The 14,951-nt window shown below is 39.6% G+C and overlaps 1 protein-coding gene across 3 annotated transcripts in view; it reads left to right on the top strand.

Moving 5' to 3' along the window:
- The first annotated feature begins 315 nt into the window (after window positions 1-315).
- Window positions 316-14,951, top strand: part of Ptpdc1 (protein tyrosine phosphatase domain containing 1) — a 63,096-nt gene continuing 48,460 nt past the window's right edge. Inside the window, exon 1 of one of the 3 annotated variants that reach the window (XM_090329894.1) lies at window positions 316-530. The gene's annotated coding sequence lies outside the window, so the exon portion shown is untranslated. Of the gene's footprint in view, window positions 564-825; window positions 922-14,951 lie in introns of those variants that run through there. The other 2 variants (XM_090329895.1, XM_090329896.1) reach the window with 2 other exon arrangements.

Below are 14,951 nucleotides of genomic sequence, written 5' to 3'. Positions count from 1 at the left end.
GCTGGAGCCGCGCGTGTGACCGGGGTCCCCACCGAGTCTCCGCGAGGTCCCTCCCCGTCCCCAGCCGCCCCGCGTCCCATTCGAAAGCGCCAGAAACCGCCAGAGGCGTCGTAGACTGCCTCGAGTCTCTATTGGTTAGTTTTTGTCACGTGCAGCCAGAGGCCTTTTTCCATTGGTTGGTGGGCAAGTGGGCGCGCGGAGGGCCGCGCTCGGGTTGCGGCCTCATCCCGAGCGCGCGGTCGCGGGGCAGCGATTGCGCGCGCCCGGGAGGACGTTGTGAGGCGCGCGGGGCAGACACCCCTCCCCCCGACACACCGCCCCCCCCTCAGGGCGCGGAGGGCCACCGCTGGGCTGGGGGCGCCCCCTGAGGGTGTGCAGGGACTGCAGGCAGGCCCAGCGGAGTCACGGGACGGCGTCAGTGGCGGGCCCCGCCCTATCCACCTACGCCTCCCGGCCGGCCCTGGACCCGGAGTGACCGACCCCACCAGCTCAAGGGCTCCGGATGCGAAGATTCGAAAGGCCGAAAGGAGGTGCGGAATCCGCCACCAGTTAGCTGCACCCCTGTATGGCTGTCACAGTAAATCCTTTCGATGTCTACTTGTTACGAGATGCATTTTGAAGGCACATCCCCGAGGGGCATGAGCCTTAGTGCAGAGATCGTGGGGTGGAGGGTCGCACAATCAATCAGGTGTCTTTCTGGGGCCAAGGAGTCCTCCCACCCCCGCCCCACCCCCACTCCAGAATAGGGAGCCGCCCCTGAGTGCAGCTCCAAGCGATGTGATGTTCTGATTTCTCCTGAGTAGTCGCATATCTGGATTTTAATGTCAGAGTTTACGTGTTGTCACTTGCAAGCCAGTTTTAGACTGGCTACTTTGTGACCCCTGATTCTACCTCTACACTACAGACACGTGACCTTTGAAGGTAAGGGGTATCCACCTCTCATTGGAGCCTTGGGATGGAAGTTAGGCATTGTTAGACCATTGTTCAATATTTTTTAAGGTACAGTTCGTGATGAGCTTTTATTGTGAGCATCCTTTTGTAAGATTGTGTATTTTTGTGTCAGCACTGGAGCTTGAACTGAGAGCCTTTCTCATACTTCTTAGTTCTTTTGTTCCAGGCTGTAGCTCTGTCACTTGAGCCACATTTAAACTTTTAGCTTTTTTTTTTTTTTTTTTTTTTTTTTTTTTGCTAGTTAAATGGAGATAGTCTTGTGGATTTGGCTGGCCAGGCTGTCTCTAAATCCTGAACTTCAGATCTCAACCCCTGAGTAGCCAGGATTATAGGCATGAGTTACTGGCACCCACTGTATTTTTTTTTTGTTGTTGTTGTTAAATATCATTACTTTTGTTTTAACACTCTTTTGAAAGGTGCTTTGGTTCAAGAGAAGACCAACTACAGTAGACAAAGACACTTGGGTGATTGGTGCAGACAGAATCCTTTATTTGCATAATGGGTTGTACCTTGATTCATGCAAATTTGCAGAGGTTGTTGGTGTTGAGGTTGGTGGAGACTTCTTTTTTTTTGTCCCTCCTTGCTGTATGGCTGTTTGACTCACTTTGTGAGAACTTCTCATTTCCCACCAGTTATTATAACACCAGGTCCTATTAAAGACTTTCTCTTGAATGGTTTTGCTTGCCTTTGTAAAGCTGCTGACTAGAAGAAGCAGAGGTGGCAGCAGTAAAGCTGGCAAGCTGAGCAGCTCAGGCAAAGGGCACCATAAAGTATCAGTGGGCAGCAGGGGCCCTTGAACTGTGGAGAGATTCAGAAACCCCTTTCACTGAAGAGTCTGTAAGGCCCCAAACCCTGTGCTTCTGCCCTAAGTGTCAGGGGGGCTTGAGTCCAAACCCAGAGACCAAACCTAGTGCCCACCCCTAGCTACCAAAGGGTCAGGGTTCACTGCCTTTGCCGACTATCATCCACTTTGCTAACTGCAAATACCCATAAGGCCCTATCCTTGAGTTTTTGTACTTGGATAGAACAAAAGATCCTCAGCTAGTTGGTTTGTAATATTTTTTCTCTCTGACATGTATTTTCAACATTGATTTTGTTCATACTGAAGAGGTAGTGTGGGGTGAAAAGTCTTGGATGATAAGGATTTGTTACCTTCTAAAGAGATACAGAACATCAGTATACAGTATACCTCTATCATTGAAGTTTTATACAGGTTGCAGATTAGGAAAGGAAATAAATATACATATATATATATATAATGCTGAGAGAAGAGGAAGAGGGGAAAGTACTGAGAAATATTATTTCAGGGAAGTAAAAGCCGACATTTTGTGACAGTTGTGTATGTTAAAAGATTAACAAAAATAGCAGACACAGAGCTGGAAGAACTTGAAGGCTTGTAAGATTCATACCAGGCACTGTTAAACAGCGCACAAATGTGCACACAATATCTATAGTCACATACATGTACACATGCAGTTTTATTTGATTTCCACAACAGAGTGTCATTCTATTTTGAGAAAACTAATGCTCTGAGGGTTTGGATGACATGCCTCAACCAAAGCTATTCACTGAAAGAGTAATGATATAAACACATGTGCGTATGTATCTTGTGTATGGTACAAAACATAAAAATCATTGTTAGATTGGCGATATTAGGGGTGAATTACAATTTTAAAATTTTTTCTCATGTAGCTGAAAGAAGAGTATATGAAAAAGGGAAAAGCAACAGTGTCAATATTTTGTCTTTGTCAAGAAAAAAATGTATGTATATATTTTTTCCTTAACCAGTCCTGGGGCTTGTACTCAGGGCCTGGGCACTGCCTTTGGACACTCTGCTCAAGGCTAGTGCTCTGCCACTTGAGCCAAGGTGCCACTTCCAGCTTTTTCTGTGTATGTACTACCAAGGAATCAAACTGAGGGCTTTGTGAATGCTAGGCCAGTACTCTACCACTAGGCCACCTTCCAGGCCCCTGAGAATTTACTTTTTTTTCATTTACTTGAACCTTCTGTTTTAGGGCTTAAATTGCCTGTTTTGTTTAATTCATGTTATAAATGTGTGTTTATTTTATTCTATTCCAAATATTCTTTCTCAAAAAAGTTTGCAATATAACTTTTAAAAATTAATTTAAAAAAATTTTGTCAGTCCTGGGGCTTGGACTCAGAGCCTGGGCACTGTCCTTGGGCTTTCTCAAGACTAGTACTCTACCACATGAGCCACAACACCAATTCCAGCTTTTCGGTGCACGTGATACCAAGGACTTGAACCCAGAGCTTTGTGTATGCTAGGCAAGCACTCAACCCCTCGGCCATGCTCCCAGCCTCTAAAAATAACATTTTTTAAAGATAATATATATTGAGTGTCAAATTTTGAAAATATTGATAGTCAGAAAAAAACATTAAAATCCACCAGTAAGCTATCCTGTTAATATTCCGGTCTACATTCTTCAAGTCTGTTGTTTTAGAGATAATCAATTTAAAATGAGATCAGACTCTATAGTATATTTTGTAACTTGTATTTTTATTTAATGATGTAGTATATAAGTTTTTAATGCGTAGGATTTTTTTTCTCTTTGTTGGTTGTGAGGTTTGAACTCACAACCTGAGTTCTGTCCCTGAGCTCTTTTTGATCATGGCTAGCACTCTACTGCCTTGAACAATAGTGCCACTTCCTGTTTTCTGATGGTTAATTGGAGATAAGAGTCTCATGAACTTTCCTGCTGGGGCTGGCTTGGAGCCATGATTCTCAGATCTCAGCCTCTTGAGTAGCTGGGATTACAGATATGGGCCACATATGCCCAGCTTCTAATTCTTTGTAAGTAGATGTTGTGTTGTAAGTTTGTGGTTCAGAAGAATTTTGTTAATAAATTACTGTAAACGGTGATTTCAGAATCCGAAACTGCTGAGCCAGGATCAGAATCCAGTCCTTTGCTCTTTCCCTTCATTAAGCTTTCCCTCATTTCTACCTTTCCACCCTTACACTGGAGGGTTCTGTCAGGGTGTCTCCAAAAGAAGATTTATCTAGTCAGATATAGTTACAATGTGATTCTCTTTTCAAACTTCTGTAGCCAGTCCTCCACAATGTTTATATTTTATATTACTGCTAGTAGAGGCAAAGTATCAAAAGTAAAGTTCAAAGGATCTGGAGAAATGGGGAAAATAAAATTGTGTTCTAGAGTTCTTCAAACTCTCGGCCCAACAATTTTTGATTCAGCTTCTCATTTTGGACCAAGTCTATATACATTAAGTATTTCTTTTTCTTTTTGAGGAGGAGAGAATATGTTTAGAGATCAAATCAAGGGCCTGGTACATACTAGGCAAGCACACTAACATTGAACCATACCCCAGTCTTTAAATTCTATTTCTAATCTAGAGTGGATGATCTTATTCCTGATTTAATAGCAGAATCTTTGGATAATCCACAGTAGGTTTTTAATATTGTGTATAGGTTTTTAATTCCAGATTTACTTTCAGGATGGATGCAGATGGACCATCTTTGGACAAAGATATTACTAAACTAACTTTTCAATTGTATTTTAGTCATCTCTGTTAGTGATAAAATAATAACAAAATATAGACATTATATAAGAGAACATGTAGAACCATATAAAGAAAATAAGGCAGTTATACTACTATTACTAGCATTTTGATCAGCCTCCTTCCATTCCCTTTTCTATGCAGATTTATTTTTATATACTATAAACACAATTTTAGACTTGACTTGCTATAAGTTAAAAAATTTTTAGTAGTTCAATATATTGTTAAGATAATGTCAGTGTATAACTTTCCAATTCCTTCCACCTCAGTTTCTAAGATGCTGACTATTCTGATTTGGATAATTTATCATCATTGTTATCATCCCATAAATACTTCTCAACATTCTGGTATGTCTATTGGTGGTCCCTCTGAACAAGCTTCCCTGTTCAGCAGCCTGCTGAACAGTTTCTGGACTCCCAGCTCTCTTTCGCTCCCAGCTGAGTAGTATTCTCAGCCCTCATCCTCAGTGATCTCCACATCTGCCTCCTGTCTGTGTGCCTTTTTGTGTTTTTTGTTCTGTTTTCTTTTGGTTTTTTTTTTTGGTCAATCATGGGATTTGAACTCAGGACCTGGATGCTGTCCCTGAGCTTTTCTTCTCTAGGGTAGTGCTACTACCACTTTGAGCCACAACTCTACTTTTGAATTTCTGGTGGTTGATAGGGGATAAGAGTCTCATGGACTTTTCTACCTGGAGTGGCTTTGAACCATGATCCTCAGGTCTCAGCATCCAGAGTACCTAGGATTACAGGTGTGAGCAACCAGTGCCTTTGTGTACCTATTTTGTGAGAGCTCTAACATGATTCCAACATAGCCTCCATGTGTTTTGGCAGAAAGATGGTACAGATCTATGACTTTAGTTCAGTGTTTGCTTTTCCTTGGGGTATAAGCTCTTTTTGTAAACAGAGATGATAGGCAAAGACCTCAGGGGACCATTTCTTCTTTTTTTTCTTTCTGCTTAGTTGTGAGTGTTCCCCAGCGCATAGGGGGAATGTATTCTCATTTAGATCCTTCCTTCTCTTCTATCTGATGCAAATGATTAGATAGCCTAAAAGTGGACTAGAATTCTACTGATTATGTGTAGATTTTTTTTAAAGTGAGTGCCTTTAATGTTTTAAATTATTATAAGCAGATGGTAGAATAATTATACTTTTAGCTTGTATCTTCCAAGTTCAGTTTCTAAGAGATTATTATTTAGATTATTAGAGCTCCTTGACAGATAAATCCACTTATCTCTCAAATTAGTGAACACAACATAAAACTGAACAATTTTTATTAATATTTTAGACTTGTAAAGTGTTTTGGATTTCTAAGTGTTTATATTTTAAAAATTAATTTCTCTCAATGATTGTCAAAAGTTAGAATGGTGATATTTTTGCCACATATATTATGATGAAATATGTAACTTTCAGTTAATTATTGTGCTAGCCATTTAGGCAAGAGATCTCGGTATATATAGATCACTTTATGCCAGACAATTAAGCCTAACTCAATCTGTTACAGGATTTACCCTGCATTCTTAAGTGTACCCATAGTCACAGTGAAGAAAACCTGATTCCTTGCAATACTACAGTACATTTAATACCTAGATTTATTACTTTGTATTTTTGTTCATTTACTAAACAATTTCTTTTTAAAAGTCAAAGATTATTTTTTATCCTTATATTTTACATCCCACCCCATCCCTTTCATGGTTCTTGGTACTCAGTAGGGCTCAAGTATTTATTAAATTAAAAACTATTGTTCAGACCGAGAGTTTGGCCTAGTGGTAGAGTGCTCGCCTAGCATGCACAAAGACCCGGGTTCGATTCCTCGGTACCACATTCATAGAAAAAAAAAGCCAGAAGTGGTGTTGAGTCTCAAGTGGTAGAGCTCTAGCCTTGAGAAAGTCCAAGGACAGTGCTCAGGCCCTAAGCTCAAGCCCAGGACTGGCACACACACACACAAAAAACTATTGTTCACATAGGCCTATAATCTGGTCTCTTTCTTGTATGTGTCTCAGTTTGTCTATGTTTGTTTTAAGCTGTGTTTCTGTTATATGTTATCCTCATATTTGGGAAAAATATACATATGCAGTGAAATAATTTTTAGCATATTATTATTATTATTATTATTTGCCAGTCCTGGGCTTGAGCTCAGGGCCTGAGCACTGTCCTTGGACTTTCTCAAGGCTAAAGCTCTACCACTTGAGCCTCAGCACCACTTCCAGCTTTTTTTTTTTTTTATATATATATGTGGTACCGAGGAATTGAACCCAGGTCTTTGTGCATGCTAGGCAAGCACTCTACCACTAGGCCAAACTCCTGGCCTATTATTATTATTATTAATGACACGATTTTAGTTGATTGGAAGTTGGAGGCTAGACATGGTCTTTCATATCTGTAATCCCAGATGTTTGAAAAGTGGAAATAGGAGGATCACCATTTGAGGCCAGCCTGGACAAAAACATGAAACCCTAACTACCAAACGAACTGTAGCAAAAAGGGCAGTGATATGGCTCATGTGATAGGACACACACTTGCTTTGCTAACTCAAGTCCTTGAGTTTAAATCCCAATACTACTAATTTTTTTTAAGTTGGAAAAATATTATTAAACACATCTTTATTATTAATGTACCAAGGATTTTTGTTGCTGGCAAGTTATAAATGAGTAGTGACTTATTTACTTTGTTACTCAAATTGTTCCAGATTTTACCCCTGGAAACTTTTCCAGATGGCTCTTCTGTTCCATTGGCATTCCCATTAGATTGTATTTAGAGTATTTCCTTACTTTGTGTTCTTTGTGGCACTGCCAGGAGTTGCTTACTTGTCTTGATATCATATTCCCTGCTCCAGCCTAAAACCAACCAGTTCAACAAGAACAATTTCCACTGGAAAATGGTATTAAAAACAAGATTTACGGGCCGAGAGTTTGGCCTAGTGGTAGAATGCTTGCCTAGCATGCATGAAGACCCGGGTTCGATTTCTCGGTACCACATACATAGAAAAAAATGGAAGTGGTGCTGTGGCTCAAGTGGTAGAGCTCGAGCCTTGAGAAAGTCCAAGGACAGTGCTCAGGCCCTGAGCTCAAGCCCAGGACTGGCAAAACAAAACAAAAACAGATTTGCCTCTGGGAATGTGGTTTAGTGGTAGAGTGCTTGTCTGGCATGAATGAAGCCCTTGGTTTTATTACTCAGTACCATATAAACAGAAAAGGCCAGGAGTGGTGCTGTGTCTCAAGTGGTAGAGTGCTAGTCTTAAAAGAATCTCAGCCACAGTGCACAAACCCTAAGTTCAAAACCCAGGACTGAGGACTTGCAAAAGAAAAAAAGAAAGATACCAGATTTGTCATTGATCATTGTATTTATAAATTGCTTTGTTGAATGGTAACTCCATTGTACAACTAAAGATAATAAAAATATAAAAAATTAACAGTGTTGAAATGTATATATTTACAAATTTGTTATATATATATCATTTTCTCTTTGGAAAAAGTTGTAGCAGTTGACAGTGAATATATTGATGTTCTGATTTTAAAATATTTTATTTAAGAAATATCCATATATCAGAAACACTTACCATAGCCTGGTACGGTGGCTCACACCTGTAATTCTAGCTACTCAGGAGGCTGAGGTCTGAGAATTGCGATTCAAAGCCAGCCCAGGCACTAAAGTCTGTGAAACTCTTATCTCCAGTTAACCACTAGAAAACCGGAAGTAGTGCTGTGGCTTAAGGGATAGGGGTGGTAGCTGTGAGCTGAAGAGCTCAGGTACAATGCCCAGGCCCAGGGGTAGGATGGTAGCCTTGAGCTGAAAAGCTGAGGGACCAGAGTTCAAGCCCCACAACTGACAAAAAAAAGAAGAGAGAAAAAAAAGAAATACTTACCATAATGGAACAAAGCATTTACTTAAAGAAACTAACACAATTTGTTCTAATCTGGCATCACAAATGAGTGTCATTGCTTTTTGGTCCAGTCAGTGACCAGAGCTAGGAAATATATATTTGCTGTGTATGCACCAATAACTCTCTTCCAATGATTCTCCCTATCCATGGTTTCAGTTACCTATGGCTAATCACAGTTTGAAAATAATAAATGGAAAAATTCTAGAAATAAATAATTCGTACTCTAATTTGCATACAAGTCTAAATAGAGCACAACAAAACATGTCCTCCCACTCTGCCTATTGAAATGAATCATCCCATTGTCTGGGTGTCCATGTTGTGTGTGCTATCTCTCACCTTTAATTACTTAGTTCTTGGCTGTCAAACATTTGTGCTCACATGCCCATGTCCATTACCTCACTCATCATGAAGGTTACATAATCAAAGAAGAACAAGGATGGATACAGTATAAGATATTTTAAAAGATTCACCTAATGACCACAGTATATTGTTTTAATTGTCTAGTTTATCATTGGTTATTGTTTATCTCTTATTTGAGCCTATTTTACAAATTAAACTTTATCATAGTTATGCATGTGGAGGAAAAAATCAAGAGAGTGTATGTAGAGTTTTCTACCAGGCGTAATTGCAGGCATCTCTCGGAGTCTTGGAACATGTCCTTTGTGCTTCCATTTTTCCTCATCAATGTCTACTAAGTTAATTAGGTATTCACTCTGATGTGTCAGACATTAGTTTAGATCTAATCCATTCAGACTTTCTTCTTTTCTTAACTGTAACTGACTAATCCGTATCGATATATCCAGCTCCTATTTCATCATCTTTTTAAATTTTTTTTCCAACTCAAATGTATGTGTAGATTAGTATCAACATTGTTGTCTTATACTACAAGAAACACTGACTTCAATACAGTATTTGCATATCATTCCTTTCCTACCTTAAAAAAATGTTTCTAAAGTTTCTTCTACCTCTTTCACACCATCCCCTTCAATGAGGTTATATTGACATTTTGTAATACAAATCAATTCTTTTGGTTTAGTCTGTCTTCCAAGCTGAGACCCACCCTTCCTGGTAGATTTTTTAATTCCATGGGTCTTAACAAATTTGTCTGTCATGGCACTATTAGACAAAGTAGTTTTTTGGCTCTGAAAACAGTTTGTGCTTTACCTAGTCATCCTTCCAACCTTCTCTGATCTCTTTAAAAAATGGATCTGTTTTCTGTCTCTGTACTTATGTCTTTCCCACAAAGCCATATAAATGTAATTATGTAGTCTGTAGCCTTTCTCAAACTGTAATTTTTCACTCAACATAATGCATTTAAGTTTTAACTGTGTCACACAAATTAATGGCTGTTTCCTTTGGATCACATAATAAGCAATATTTCTGATACAAATACAACATCCTGAATGCTTCAGTTTTGACTAATTATAAATAATATTGCTATACAAATTCAGGTACAGGTTTTTTGCATAGACATAGTTTTCTGGTCTGTTTGGATAAAGACCTAGAATCATAATTTTTGGGGTCCAGAAGCTATATTTAGGTTTTTCTTCAGAAGTGGTCAAGCCATTTTATATTGATTCCACCAGCAATTAAGGAAAACTCCTGTTACTCTCCATTTTTGCCAGCATTTGCAAGAATATTGCCAGGAGTTTTGCCTTTACCTTTCTAATACATATAAAATAGTGTACTATGGTTCTGGTGTTCATATCCCTTAGACTGAAGAAAGAAGGAAAAAGAAAGGAAGAAGGAAGGAAAGAAAGAAAAAGAAAGAGGAGGTGGGAGAAAGAGCAATAAAGAGACAGAGGAAGAAAGAAAGAAATATATAAGAAAAAAATCTAAAGACACCCTATCAAAAGAGAAGAATTATGTTTATCTCTACATTATCTTTTTTGGTGCTGCTTATGTCTGTATGGGTTTGAAAGTTACCATTCAGTGTACTTTAATATCAGTGTAAGAAACCCCTATTACTTTTAAGGAAGGTCTGCTAAGCAACAAATTCAGGTGTGTGCGTGTGTGTGTGTCTGTGTGTGTGTGTGTGTGTGTGTGTTTCAATCTGGAGACGTTTTCTTTCTTTTTCATTTTTTGGAGATAGTGAGGCTGAAACTATGACTTTCTGCTTGCTAAGCTCTCTATGACTTGACCCACATCCCCCATCTTTTTGCTTTAGTTTCTTTTTTTTTGCCTGGCAGAATTCAAACCATTACATTCCTACCTCTATGCCAAAAATCTGAGATAACATCTGTGAACCATCCTCTCTGGCCTATTTTTTGAGACAAAAGCTCACTAATTTTTTACTGAGATGATCTCAAGCTGTAGACTTTGCCTCCTGAGTAACTAGGTTTTCGGGTATGTTCTACTATTTTCAGTATCTCCTTTTCTGAAGAGGATTTTGGTTGAGTATGGAGCTTTTGTTCACCATCTATTTATTTCAACATTTAGAAGGACCTGTAATCTAATTCTCTTTTGATGTTTCTCTTTTCAGAGACATACCATCTGCTCTTTTGTTGTTGTTGTTTTGTTTGTTTGCCAGTCCTAGGCTTGAGTTCAGGGCCTGAGCACTGTCCTTGAACTTCCTCAAGGGTAGAGCTTTACTACTTGAGCCACAACACCACTTTTGGCTTTTTCTATGTATGTGGTGCCTAGGAATCAAACCCAGTTCTTCGTGCATGCTATTTCAAGCACTCTACCACTAGGCCAAATTCCCAGCCCCTCCATCTGCTCTTACTTCACAGTCTCATACTGGACCACAGTTTTAGTTGCCTGGCCCTTTCCATACTCTAAAAGCTGGCTGAGATGGCTGGTCTAATAATACCTTCCTTTCGCTTGATTTGTTCTTTAAAAAATGTCTGTAAGATCTTCTCATCATGGTCCCAGGAAGATGGGGAGGTTGGCGTAACAGCACCAGCAGCACTTGAACCAGTTGCTGTGGGTCTTTCCTCGCTGGTCTGATATCAGCCCAGGAGTCACACACTTGCTGTGTTTGAAGTCATCTCAGCTTATCGTCCAGACACTTGAACCATGCATCACAGAATAATTTCCTTTTACTTCAGTAATGAAGAGATAGAAAATCTTCTTATCCTTTCTTCTGAGTTGTGAATGAGTGGGTAAATTGAAATGGCCTGAATAGCAAACATTCTAAGATTTTCATGTTGAACTAGCTAAAAGTGCCAATTGAAAACAACTTTAAGTAGGGCTAAAAAAAAATCTTATATTTAAAGATAAACATAACTGGGCCGGGAGTTTGGCCTAGTGGTTAAAGTGCTTGCCTAGCATGCATGAAGACCCGGGTTCAATTCCTAGGTACCACATATAGAAAAAAAGCCGGAAGTGGTGCTGAGGCTCAAGTGGTAGAGCTCTAGCCTTAGGAAAGTCCAAGGACACTGCTCAGGCCCTAAGCTCAAGCCCAGGACTGGCAAAAAGAAAAGATAAACATAACTATGTAGCTTTATAACTTAGATATTTATTTATTTATTTATTTATTTTTGCCAGTCTTGGGCTTAAGCTCAGGGCCCGAGGACTATCCTTGGATTTTTCTCAAGGCTAGAACTCTACCACTTGAGCCTCAGCACCACTTCGGCTTTTTTCTAAGTATGTGGTACCAAGGAATCGAACCTGGGTCTTCGTGCATGCTAGGCAAGCACTCTACCACTAGGCCAAACTCCTGGCCTAGATATATATTTTAAATTTTTTAATTTTTTAAATTATCTTTAAATTGTTATACAAAGGGCTTTCATTTCAGCATGTCAGTTTGTGAGTATAACACATCTTGATCAATGTCATCTCTTTTCATAATTCTCTCCTATCTCCCAATACCACCCATCCTCTCAATTCTTTCCTAGTTCCATTTGCACCTATACATTTCATATTATGACTATATTTGCTCACCCTTCCTCTTTCCATTTATCTACCTTTTCCCTTTGACCTCCCCTTCCCTTCACCTTGCACACACTACAAGTTCCAGCTTCCTTGGTATTCATTTTGTTAAACTGTAAGTCAGTTGTTCGATGGAGTAACACCATTGGAATCTTTTCCTGCATATACCATATTTAGTTAATACATTTGAGTATATGAATACATATTCCATATGTATTTGCAATTTAGATCCTAACTCCCTGCCACAAATGAGAGAAAGTGGATGTCTATTAAAAGGATATTCTGATAATGGCTCTGTATTGTTAGGAATTTACGTCTTGGTGTTTATGAAGGTATGGTATCTGCTACTTCAGCGAACAGTGGCTGGAGTCTGTTCTTGCTGAGCAGTGCCCTGATTTCAGGTCATTTGGTTGAAAACAGAATTATGGTAGAAATGTTGATACCAGGAATGTCAGCCAATTCCCTGATTGGGTTGATCTTGTGGGGTTTCTTCATGTATTTCACCATTTTATACATCCTAAACAGCCTTTAGTGCTTGACAGCTAAACACGACCCAGGAAACAGGCCTTCATGTAACCTCAAGAACATAAGCCCTTGCTCATAGGTAAATTCAGGCTGCTTACCTAGTACTGTGGCTCTCAGAACACTAGAGGGCACCACCTGGAAACAACTTAGAAATGCGGAGTCTTACCTTTGACCCGAGCTGGGGCCCAGCAGTCTGAGTTTTTAGGTGTCTATAATAGGTGTCAATTAGGAATTGTCCACTCTTTGTAAGTTTAGAAATATCTGTGTCTTTGATTTGAGGTTAGTCTAGAACTAGAAGGAAAGCTAGTCAGGTGTGGCTGCTACTGGGACAAGGACAGGGACTACAAAACCGAATCTTCGTTAACACTTACGTCATCTGTTTTATTTTAGAATGCTTTCTAAAGTATATTCATGTAAAAATGATGAAATAGCAGGACTCTTGCTGCAGGGTTGTTTTTCATGATTCAGTGACAGTTCTCTGGAGAGCCTTGGGCCCTCCCTAAGGAGCATTTAAAGTGTGAGATCACAGACTGTGAAGTTACAGGGAACAGCCAGATAGAGTGGATATATATATATATATATATATTTTTTTTTTTTTTCTAGTCCTAGGGCTTGAACTCAGGCCTTGAGCACTGTCCTTGGGTTTTCTCAAGGCTAGCTAGCACTCTACAACTTGAGCCAGAGCACCACTTCCCGGCTTTTTCTGGGTATGTGTACCGAGGAATGGAATCCAGGTCTTTGTGCATGCTGAACAAGCACTCTTACACTAGACCAAACTCCTGGCCTAGAGTGGATTTTTAAGTGGCCTGTAGGCCTCTCCCCAAGGAATAATATTGTTTGAAGTATTGGAGAGATCTGAGAGGAGAAAAAAAAAAGCAAAGTTGTTTTGTTGTTTATTTTAATCTTTGCTTTTCTGCCTCTACAGTTGATTTGAAAAGAAAAGGTATTTTTTTCTCTCTCTCATTTTATTTTGAGGTTACAAATTCAGAGGTGGGGACACTTCAGGTTTGCTTTAAGTCTTTTTTGTTTGGTTTTACTACTTAAGGAATCAGAAAGGAAGCTTTAGTTCTTTAAGAAAAAAATATGGTCATCGCATAAGGAGGGTTGTTGTTTTTTTTTTTAGTGTATGTGTCCTAAGGCTTAAACTCGGAGCCTAGGCACTACCCTGAGCTTTTTTGTTCTACACTTGAGCCACAACTCCGTTTCTGGCTTTTTTTTTTTTTTTGCAGTGGTGGGGATGGAGATGGTGGGGGAGGACTGGAGTCTCTTAGACTTTCCTGCCCAGAGTTGGCTTTGAACTACAATCTTCAGATCTCATTCTCCTAAGTAACTAGGATTACAGGCATCCAGCAGGAGGCTGTTTTAATAGCATCTGTACCAGTTAAATCTTTTTTTTTTTCCTCCCAGTCCTGGGGCTTGAAGGCAGTGCCCAGGCACATTTTGCTCAAGGCTAGCTTTCTGCCACTTGAGCCTCAGTGCCACTTCTTGCTTTTTCTGTGTATGTGGTACCGAGGAATCAAACCCAAAGCTTTGTGCATGTTAGGCAAGCACTCTACCACTAGGTAACACTCCTCACCCACCAGGAGTAAGGGAAGGGGAGTAAAATATAGAACTAGCATTTGGGGAAGGCATTCTAAAGGAGAGAAAATTGAGGTAGAAGGGGAAGTCTTTGCCACCATGCATATTTTGCTGAAGAGGAAACAGATCCAAACCTCATGGAATTATCCATGCAGTAGATGGATTAAAAAATTTGAAATATGATTGTGACTAACAAGACTAAATAAATATACTTCTCATTACATTTGCATAATGCAATCATTGTATGCTCTTAGAAATACCTGAGGAACAAGTTAGGCATGATTACAATTTATACTTTACAGATGAAAAAGTAGATTCAGGAAATGGAACTGTGGCTCAAGTGTTAGAGCACTAACCTTGAGCAGAAAAGGTTAGGAACAGAGCCCAAGCCCTGAGTTCAAGCCTCATGACCAGCACCAAAAAAGAAATTGGCTTTTGCTAGCTCTAGTGGTTTACACCTGTAATTCTAGGTGTTCAGAGGTTGAGATCTGAGAATGGTGTTTTGAAGGCAGCCGGAGTAGTAAAGTCTCTGAAACTCTTACTGCCAATAAATTACTTGAAAAAAAAAAAAAAAAAAAAGGAAGTAGGGCTGTGGCTCAAATGGTAGACCA

This window comes from Megascapheus bottae, chromosome 3 (assembly GCF_031878675.1).
Source record: "Megascapheus bottae isolate mThoBot1 chromosome 3, mThoBot2.hap1, whole genome shotgun sequence".
NCBI lineage: Eukaryota > Metazoa > Chordata > Mammalia > Rodentia > Geomyidae > Megascapheus > Megascapheus bottae.
This window is presented reverse-complemented; position numbering and strand designations above follow the sequence as displayed.